This window comes from Triticum dicoccoides, chromosome 1A (genome assembly GCF_002162155.2).
Source record: "Triticum dicoccoides isolate Atlit2015 ecotype Zavitan chromosome 1A, WEW_v2.0, whole genome shotgun sequence".
Taxonomy (NCBI): domain Eukaryota; kingdom Viridiplantae; phylum Streptophyta; class Magnoliopsida; order Poales; family Poaceae; genus Triticum; species Triticum dicoccoides.
In genome coordinates, this window is record NC_041380.1 from 6,101,982 (window position 1) to 6,111,626 (window position 9,645).

General features: G+C 43.7%; 1 pseudogene; it reads right to left on the bottom strand.

Moving 5' to 3' along the window:
* The window catches only part of LOC119357886, a 1,520-nt pseudogene extending 1,166 nt beyond the window's left edge, over nt 1–354 (bottom strand).
* Nucleotides 355–9,645: the final 9,291 nt, after the last annotated feature.

Here is a 9,645-nt window from a genome sequence, read left to right on the forward strand (position 1 = left end):
TGGCTGTTGTTGCTGCGAATATGGTGGCTGCTGTTGCTGTGAAAATTGTGGTTGTTGTTGCTGTAAAAATGGTGGTTGTTGCTGCTGTGAAATTGGTGGTTGTTGTGAAAACGGTGGTTGTTGTTGCTGCGAAAATGGTGGTTGTTGTTGTTGCGAAAATGGTGATTGTTGTTGCTGCGAAAATGGTTGTTGTTGTTGCTGTGAAAATGGTGGTTGTTGTTGCTGCGAAAATGGTGGTGGTTGTTGTTGCTGTGAAATTTGCGCAACGGCACTTGCCGCCGCAAGAGCGAGGAGGGCAAAGACGAGGAAGGTCTTCATTGTGGATTGGTGTTAACTAGTGTTGCTTGGCTTTGATGCTTGTGCTTGTGATCATCTTTATACTTCATGCCTATTTATAGTTGCCGGGACACCACCTCTTTTCCTTCTTTGCACCGGCTTTAATAATTCTGTTTGGATGCATCTGAAATGAATTTCTTGGTACATTGTGTTGGGTTGCACTAGCTACAAAAGCGTACTTTTGGATTCATCATCAAAGTTGCTTTTTAGTTGTGCATATGATCATACACAAAGTACAGAAACCTCGATGTTTGGTACATATGACTCACCTTATTAACTTTACATGTCACGCACTTATCCGGATAGTATCACTTTTGCAACCGAGTTTGGAACCTTGTATAGGCTGTCAGCCGTAAACAAGAAAGGCAAAGCTTGTGTAGGACTAAGTTTGCAATCGTGTGTGGGCTGTTAAGATATGCTCGATTATTGAAGTCTTGCGTGTGGAGGGTTCTTCTAGACTCGGTTGCTTTTTATAAAACTAATTTTGTATTTTCCTCTAAGATGATAAGATGAACTGACGCCTACAGAGCATGACATGACTCATCGAATTCCCTTTACATGTAAATGATGGTAGTTGCTTACAAGCTACTCCTACTAGCATATATCCGGTCCTAACTCTAGACACGTCATCATTAGTTCCATCTTCTGATTTCTTTGAGATAAATCATCAGTTCCATCTGTATGTGAAGGAATTTTTTTTGGGTGAAGGGAAATGATAGGTGGGGCTGGAACAGAGGCCCACAGCCTCGAGCGAGTTATTAGGCCCAATATAAGAGTTGTGTGTTAGGCCACCAAATTAGAATTGGGCTATAGTTTTCGGAGGCCTCAACGTCACAAGCCCAGCCCACACTCGGCCGATCTGCATCGTCTTCATCTCCCCCTCCCCGTCCTCCTCGCCGGCCGGACCACTCGCCGGCGCAGCCTCTCCCGCACCCCGCCGCCCGCGGCTGCTCCACGTACGTGCGCGGCGGCGGAGGCGTCAGCAGCCTCCCTTCCATGCTCAGCATCTGAAGAAAGTCCGTCTTCGGTGCCGCGATATCCAAGTTAGTTATAGCATCCAGTCATCTGTATAATCTCAGTGTTTATTCTGTTTTGTACTGTCGTATTTCATATGTTCGTCAGAGGAAATGTGCTTTCTAGAGGCATGTTGCAGCTGGCCGAGTCCGAGATCTCATTTCATTTATATGGCCATAGGCAGCGATCAATAAAAGGGAACTGGAATTTATCTTCCAACGCCACTGTTGTTCTAGCTCTCTGTCTTTACTTTTGCTGCTTCTGTTGTATGGCTACAGAGTTAGGCTTCATCTGATTTTAGTTAGTTAATCTGATCTTGTTAACCTGATAAAGAGAATTCCACCCTGCCCTTTATTCTGCTTCTGCTTTTCACTGTCTCACAATAACGCAACATATTAAGCTCACCAAATTGTATCCCTCAAAAATAAAAATGCTCGCCAATTTGTATCACATTCTCATACATGTATTTCATCGCGGAATAACAGGAGATTGTCAAGTTGTGTTTTACCATATCAGTGTATCATTTGCTCATATGAGCAAGAGATGGTCACCTGCCAGCTTATTTTGTTCATATCTGAGATCGATCATGCCTCCATTGTATGGTTAAGAAGTTAGGTTTCATCCGATTTTAGTTTGTTAAGCTGATCTCGTTAAACTAATAATAAGAACTCCATACAGTCGTTTATTCTGATCTTCATTGCCTCACAATAATAAGAGAACCTATTAAGCTCGTCGAAATTGTATCTCATACTCATACACATATCTTTGATCATCGAATAACATAAATTATCATATCAGTGCAAAAGTATATATCATTTGTCCATAATCCATATGCACAAGAGATAATTATCTGCCAGGCAATTATTCTTATCTTTGAGATCCGATCCTGTACTCAATGCTAATTAGAGGTGTCATTAAGACAAGAAAATAACCACTAGCCCCCGGGTCTTCTCTCGTTAGCAGAAAGCATGTGATGCATTCAAGTTTCAATGAATTCACGAAAACCAATATTGTGGTCTGCTGTCACCCTTGAGTTGAGGTAATTGTTTAATTTGCATTCTTGCGACTTCTTGTATTTGGAAAGAAAATTCATACTATTTTCCGACTTGCCAATGCATCGTCACTTCTGAAAACCAATATTGTGGTCCTCCTTGTAAATGCATATAAGGTACTTGAGATGGATTGCATTCTGTAAGTGCACTGTATGTGTGCTGTCACGCAACAATGGAGGTAATTGTTAAGTTTGCATTCCTGCAACTTCTTGTATATATCTGGAAAGAAACTTCTTACTATTTGCTGAGTTCACATCCAATGTATCTTTGCTTTTTTTCTTTTTTCTTTTTGCAACACAATGTATCTTCACTTTTTAAAAACTGCATTGGATGTACCGACATAAATATATAATATAATGATGATCTAATGGCAAATTATATGGCCATAGGCAGTGATGATCAATAAGAGGGCACATGAATTTATCTTCTAACGTATGCATCACTATTTGTTTAGCTCTCTGTCTTTATTTTTCCGCCGGCATTGTATGGTTAAAAGTTAGGTTTCATCTGGTTTAGTTAGTTAGGGGGATCTTGTTGTGCTCTCTATCTTTATTTTTGTGGCCTCCGTTGTATGGTTAAAAAGTTAGGTTTCATCTGGTTTTAGTTAGTTATAAGCGAATCTCTTTAAGCTCTCTATCTTTATTTTTGCTGCCTCCGTTATATGGTTAAAAAGTTAGGTTTCATCTGATTTTAGTAAGTTAAGCAGATCTCGTTAAGCTCTCTATCTTTATTTTTGCTGCCTCATTGTATGGTTAAAAAGTTGGGTTTCATCTGATTTTAGTTGGTTATAAGCGGATCTCGTTAAGGTGGTAAGAAGAACTCCATATTGTCCCACCTCACAATAACAGAACCTATTAACCTCGTCAAAATTGTATCTCATACTCATACATATCATTCATTTTCGAATAACATGAATTATCATATCAGTACATATATCATCTGTCCATATGCACAAGAGATAATCATCTGCCAGCTGATTATTCTTATCGTTGAGAGCCGATCCTGTCCCTTCAATGTTAATTAGAGGTGTCATTATAAAAGACAAGAAAATAACCACTTGCCCCTGGGTCTTCTCTCGTCAGCAGAAACTTGCCCCCGGTGCTAGGGTTGAGGGACCCCTGGCGTCGCCCGGGGGAGGCGGCGCGAGGGGAGGTGAGCTAGTTGCTCGTGCGCGGCCGCTGATTTGCTGCAGGTTTTGTGATATTTGGACGTTCGATGTACATTGAGATATTGGATTAACTTTGTTATGCCTATGAGATTTGTACATTGAGATATTGGAGGAACTACCACACATTTGCAAAGCAGCCATGGCTACTAGGATCATGGTTTTGCTTCTTCTCATGCTCCTCTCATTCTCAGAGTCCACCACCCCTTACCAGGTGTTAGATTTCAACACGGCAACCCAGAGTACCAAGGAGCTTCACCAAGCTATGGAGCGGGCGTTTTGGCTCCTCTCCTTCCGGCAGTTCATCAGGCGAAGTGCATAGGAAGGCCAAATTTGTTGTTGCTGCATGCTTCTGTGCTGAAGTGGACACGAAGCTATGGAGCGGAAGCTGATGTGCTGAAGCATTCTCTCGTCGTCTTGTTGACTGCACTGGAAGACGGCCTGCAAGCTCGCTGCATCCCGGACGCGAAGGCCCAAGATGTTGCTGTCGTGCTCTTCCACGACGCGGGCGAGGAGGAGGTACCCCGGCATCATCCACCGCAGGCTCCCGTACTGCATGATGGAGCAATTGGGCACTGACATCTCTATTTGTCGAGGCATATAGTGCAATCTTATTACCCTAAAGCTTCCATGTATCTGTCGTTCGTCGGAGGGAGGATTCATGGCATATGTTATCGTCCTGGTTAATGTGGTCATCTGTTATCCAACCTTAATCCTTACTAGAACCGAGAATTACATAGGTAATGTGGGGCATTGGTGGCCATTACATATGTAATAGCTTAAATCGATTGAGAGAGAAGTTTACTTGCGCTTATACTTATAGTAGTTCATATGAACAATCCATAATACTTACTAAAAAGTACGAGGGTAACGCAAGAATGAGATCAGATCTCAACAGGGAAATGAAATTAGCTCCTAATCAGCCAAATAGTGGATGTCAACCAATTTTTTTACTAACACGCAACTAATGACATACTCTACTGTATATCCAAATATGCCATATCAGACATCGGAAAAATGATTTTATTATATCTATAACAATAATGAATAATAGTTTCTTTTTGCGAAAATGATCTAACCAATTATAAAAGTACATTGGAACTATAAAGTATCTCCAACACAATAAAAATTAAATCGAGATTCCGAAACCACTGAATGACCAAAACTACCGCCAAAATGAGCCACCGACACGCTGCTATCGCCACTCACCTACCGGAGCAGACTTGACATTGTCGATGAAAGCTGGGATGTCTTCATGCACGTGCTGCTAAGGACCAGCGCACTGGAGCCGCAGTCGTTGCCATGAAACCCTTGAATAAATCTGAGCTTGGTAGGAAAATTAGTGACCCACTGAAAACGACAGCTCCATTTTACTCGGCATAGGTGAAGGCACAACAAACCGCATCAACAGGTACAAAACAAAGGATGTCCATGGGGTGCCATCCGGACCGCGCCACCGGCTCATAGCTACATCAATGCCCCTGTCAATGTGCCCAAACCAGCGGAGGCACGGATCCTCCGATGAGGAGATGGTCAGGGCGATGTGGCTGGGATCTAGCCGGGGACGTGGGGCTAGGAGGCGGCTCACGGGGCATCGTGTACTTTTGAGCCCTCATCACATGGCTCAGTTAGGCCAGTGAAATCTCCTGAATAGCGAGGGCTACCCTGCCTCCCCTTTGTGTACTTCATCTCCTGTTCCGTGTCCCAAAGGGCCGACTATACACTACTAGGGAAAAGCCTAGTAGTAGAGAGGGTTAAATAGCTAGTAGTAGCACGGGCGCTCGCGCTACTACTACGGCGCTATAGCTAACTTATAGTAGTAGCGTGGATGTGCCCGTGCTACTACTACGTATGTTAGTAGTAGCGTGGGTACCACCCACACTACTACTATTAATTTCAAAAACAAAAAGAATCTCGATGTCGTGCGTGCTGTCAATTAATGGCAGCAATGGTTCGATCCAGCAACGACAGGGGTTGCCGGAGCTGCAGAAGGGCAGTGGTAGAACAGATCCGGCACCGACTGCTGTAGAGGGCCCGGATCCATGGCCGAGCAAGGCAGCGGCATGGGGCTCCTCTTTGCAACCAAGGCAGCAAGCTCCTGGTCGTCCATGGTGATGACCTGCACGGGCAAGGACATGGGATGGTGAGTCAAACCAGAGGGAGAGAGAAAAAGAAAAACGAGGGAGACAGGAAGGAGATGGAGGTACCAGCAGGGTTGGTCGCCGTTGGTGAGGTGCTCCGGCGTGGTGGCATGGAGATGCGGGGAATACCTGCGAGCTCCGGGAAGCTGGTGGCGCGAGGTGGCCAGCCTCTTTTGACGCCATGGAGGAGGAGGCGCGCATGCATAGGAGGTCCATGTGAGAGCCTATGGAGAGAGGGGGGGAGAGGAAGGATTTGGGGAAGGAGATGGGGATTTCAGAGCTCTTCAAAAACCATGTAGTTAGTAGCAGCGTGGGTTTATAGCCCTCGCTACTACTATCAACTTAGTAGTAGTGCGTGTCTATACCCCTCGCTACTACTATGGCATGTCCCGGGAGGGGTAAAAACCTGCGCTAGGGTAAAAACCCGCGCTACTAGTAAGTAGTAGTAGTGAGGGGTATAAACCCGCGCTACTAGTAAGCGTTTGCCTAGCCTTTCCCTAGTAGTGATACTGCGGTTTTGGCAAGATTTCAATCAGCCCTAATGTGGTGTTTCCCATCCAATTTAGGTGTTATTGAGTTTTATGTGTTTTTAAAAAGAACTAGCCCTATCCAGGTTCGTGGGTTGATGACTGGTTATTTTAATTTGACTTCCCTTCAACCAAACACGACATTTCTCTGCTTTTTTGGCAGGAGATCAGAAACTAAACATGATTCTCTCCCAGCAAAAGAAGAAAAAACTAAACATGATCTAGATTATGTACAATTACAATATCTTATGTCGATACACCTATTTAGCATTTGTGTGTCTATTGTAAGAACTGAATGGGTCATTAATATATTGAATTGGGTCTACTCTTCGTCATGCAGTTTTCGTTGCCCAACTACAAAGCAATTCATGCTAATTTTTCTATTAAACCATATGGTCACTTGTATGCAAGTAGCCCTACTATTTCACACAATTTTGTTGTCTACTCACATGATAAACAAATGATAACGGCTCCTGAATGCATGCTTAACAGTTCACGCCTATTACGTGCTTACCTGAATGGAAAACGATCTTAACAAAGACTGCAGTATATATAAGTCAGGCCTATATATATGTACTCAATCACCTGAACTGCCTTAGCTAGGATGCAAAAGTGAGTGTTATATGAGAGGTTTCGAATTTATTTTATGCTCTATTCCGTTTCTATCAATCTGCTTGAAATATTGGAGGAAAACAAAAAAAAAACCTATTTAGCTGCCATAATCGCGTGCTGGACCATGAACAACACGTTTATGACCCGCCTGCGTGGTTATCAAAATATCTATTAGTTTGCGTCCTTTCTTGCGGAGACATTTATGTTTGGAGAGGAGCAACCATTTGAATATCAGTCTAACAGCTTGCGGTGGAAGCCTTGTTCAGGTTGTCCAACTGTTTCTCATTATATCCCCGATACGATTGATTCTTGGGCCCTCGCAAACCATTACTGTGAGGTCACGCTTGGCATTCCTTGCTTTTTCTCTATTAGCCTCGATGCGCGGCATGCGCGAGTACTCCACAAGGACCTTTGCTGCTTCCAATGCCACTTCCTCCGCGAGTACTCCCTATTGATTCTTGGGCTCCGCAAGTACTCTGCAAAGACCCCGATCGTGTGGCACGAAGCAAATGTGCCCACACATCCTGGCCCAGCTACGTTAGTTACCCGCGGGATGACTCTTTAGTTACCTCGGGGGATGGCAACTTTAGTTATCCGGGATGGCAACTTTAGTTATCCGGGATGGCAAATATAGTTGTAAAAGCATGTCAACTCTCTCTGTTTTGGTTAACTATAGTTGCCATGTCTAATTTATGGTAGTTGCCGCGTGTAATCAAACCATAGTTGCCGTGTGTGATTAACTACTTGCCACATGTGCTCAAACAATAGTTTCCATGTGTGTTTACATAATTGCCACATGTGGTCCAACCATAGTTGCCATGTATGGCTAATCATAGGTGCCATGTGTGTTTACATGGTTGCCACGTACGCACAACTGCAGTTGCCATCTACAAACGAATCATAGTTGCCATGTGTGTTTACCTAGTTGCCACATACGTGCAATTGTAGTTATCATCTATCACTGTACGAGCGTCGTGTGGGTGAAGAGCAGTTCACCCACACACGCGTGGACTGGGTGGTGACTGTGTGCACGGGAACTAGTTCGCCCACACGACGCAGCTGGCAACCGCGCGCTGTGGGTCGTGTGGGCGAGCGCTCTAACGCCCACACAACACGCTAGGCCTACTGGCACTGAAATTCCAATAGATTCCTTTAAGATTCATGCAAAACATAACAGAGGGAAACCAACGCGTGTGGGCGAAGTGCAGACCTGCCACACGTGTGGGCGTTATCATTTTTCTTGTTGTTTTGAATCGGATATCTGTGCAACTGTAAATTTGACCCAAATTATATGGACTGCTGCAATCTGTCGTGGACTTGTGGTTCACCCCTGTTTGGCAACTCTTATGGTGCACTCTGGTTAGTTTCTTGGTCATCGCTTTGTATTTGTTGCCCAGATGAAATTTGAGTTTTCAACCCACTCCAGTTTACAATTGTAATTATGTGTAATAAGTATTTGTTTTCTTATTTATTTTCATGGTAAACTCGATTGGTCTCATTTTCACCGTCTTAGAAGAGATAAGTTTTAGGTGCCACAAAAAAATATACTCAGATCCTTCCATTTTTGCATTTACTCGGTGTTGACACTCAAAAGTGGCATAAACATAAATGTGGCTCAAAAGAGTGCTTAGCGTGTTGAAAGTTGCTGCTCGGGGTACTGATCGGCCGGTTACACACCCAAGACCACCAGAGAAGGAGAAGTGTTCTCCATGAAAAATCTTCATCTCGTCAAGGCGAATGATTTTGATATTTGAATCACCTCAATCCAATGTCGTATCAAATTTACACCCAAAGCAGTGCATCCCTGCCACTAATAAAAAGTTTCAGCCGGCACCAAACACCCATATAGCAATGTCGACAGATTTGGAAGCCTGACTGTCCAGCAAAAGTACACTATCTCTAGTAGAGGAGTGGATGTTGATACAAGGCATGTCGTCTGTTTCAGTTGGTCGTCCGGTTTGCACGGCTTAAGATGGTTAAGCAGCAGCAACAGCAGCAGGTGAGGCTTTCATGTTGGAGGAGGTGCGCATGTTGAAAATGTGATGGTCCTATGAGAAACGGGTGACGACAGACATTGGCAGTGCTCCTGGTGCTGAAAATTGTATGTCTGCCTGTGGAGGAATTTCAGTTTCAGATTCGGTGGTTTGAAACAGATTTTGATTGCTTCGAATAATGTACTAGGTTTTCATCTTCAGATTGTAATCAATCAGCTTGGTTGAACTTTGACCTCTATCTTGTTTAGATACTTGTAATGTGAATTTATTATCAGCTTCAACATTTCCAAGGTTTTGGAGAAGCTAGGATACTCAAGTTTGTGAGCATTTATGTCTAATTTTAGTTTTGTTACTTAGTTGAGACATTGTCCCGTGCAGATGCTTGTTAGACCGTAAAATTGACTTCCTGGAGTAATATTGACAGCTGAGATGGGAGCCGCTGGTCTCAGACTCCTTGTTGGGGAGCAAGTTGCAAAAGTAGATAACAGAGTAATAAAAAGAGCTTACTGATCACTAACATGTGCTCTGCTTGTACCATTGTTATGTTTAGGAGATGGAGGCCACGGAAGGAAAGCTTGTTTTTGGCGTGACAGGTAGAGAGGTTTGGCTGGTGAGGTGACGAAGAAACTGAAGATTTAGAACAATTAGTAGCTATGTATGTGGCGATGTTAGGATTTGGTGCGATGTCAGTTTGGTATTAGGTCTGGATATTCGGCACACCTTTATCAAGGGGATAGGAGTAGCAACATGTGTTGTCTAGATGGTGGCTTCAGGCTGACTGACGTATTACTTTGTATGTTCTTT